This window comes from Nanorana parkeri, unplaced genomic scaffold (assembly GCF_000935625.1).
Source record: "Nanorana parkeri isolate BGI_ZX_2015 unplaced genomic scaffold, ASM93562v1 scaffold624, whole genome shotgun sequence".
In the NCBI taxonomy this organism is placed as follows: domain Eukaryota; kingdom Metazoa; phylum Chordata; class Amphibia; order Anura; family Dicroglossidae; genus Nanorana; species Nanorana parkeri.
In genome coordinates this window covers 636,170-637,312 of record NW_017306892.1, presented here as the reverse complement: position 1 = coordinate 637,312, position 1,143 = coordinate 636,170, and the positions used below count along the sequence as shown (strand labels likewise).

The window sequence follows — 1,143 nt, the reverse complement described above, 5'->3', positions numbered from 1 at the left end:
AGTAGACTGGGGGTAGGATTAACCTGTGCCAGGTTTTTATTGCTCGAGTCAAAGGGCCAGTTCACACTATCTGCCTTTATTCCAGCACAACCTGAATGAAAGACAAGGCAAACTGCCTTGTTATGGATAGGCTTGGTTCCGGTGGTTTGTGCTTAGAAAAAGTACGGCATCCAGTACTTTTTTTTTATTTATATTAGAGGTGCACCAAAATGAACATTTCAAAATCGAAACGAAACCGAAATACAAAAAAATGTCAGGTCAAAACCGAAAATGTTTTTTTAATTTTAACTTTTTCAAATATAAACATTTTCATTTTTTATATTTATTTATTAATTTTTTATTACATATTTTTATTTTCTACTTTACTTTTAGGGGAAATATTAAGCCTCCGTTCTGTGACTGGAGGCTTAGCGGTGTGAGAGGAGAGACACTGGCCGCTCCCACCACTCTCCTCCCGCAGCGCTCGGCCGCCTGTGACAGTTTCTCTCCTCCCCGCTGGGACACAGAGCAGTGCCCAGTGGGGAGGAGAGAAAGCAGGGATGCGCCACTGTATCGGCCAGAAAATGGCACTTTCGGCATTATGCCAAAAGTGCAATTTTCGGCCCATATGTTTCGGCGGCCGATATATCGGTGTATCCCTAATTTATATACCTATTTTTACTGACATTTATATACTTTTTTTTAAGTGCACAGCAGTGAGACGCAGTACAACCCCCTCAAACTGTGGAGAGCCCATAGAACTGAATGAAATGTCACTTTTTAATAAAGTTTAACCCAAAAAAAAAAAGTAACACTGCAATGCAGCCCAATCGAGCACATTGGCACTGTTTGTAATCATGCACACCAGCAGCCGTGAGTTTGAGTGCAGATGCTGGTATGAATGTACCGTAAAGTAGAATTGAGGTGCTGGATATAGATACTTAGTAGAGACAGGACGTCTATTGGCTTAGATTTGGTAGCTCTACACCAGGTGTAGACAAACTCCTTCTTCCAGCTGCTGTGGAACTAAAACAAGACTCTGACTGCCACAGGCATGACTCCCAAAGACAGATCCAAGAAGGATTTGTATTTTCACCACAAGTGGAGGGCCGGAGTTTGCCTATGCCTACCTACTCTACACAAAGAGAACACACATACACCCAC

At 42.3% G+C, this 1,143-nt stretch overlaps 1 protein-coding gene across 1 annotated transcript in view; it reads right to left on the bottom strand.

Moving 5' to 3' along the window:
* FOXP1 (forkhead box P1) overlaps window positions 1-1,143 on the bottom strand; it is a 414,947-nt gene that overhangs the window by 286,448 nt on the left and 127,356 nt on the right. The window lies entirely within an intron of this gene.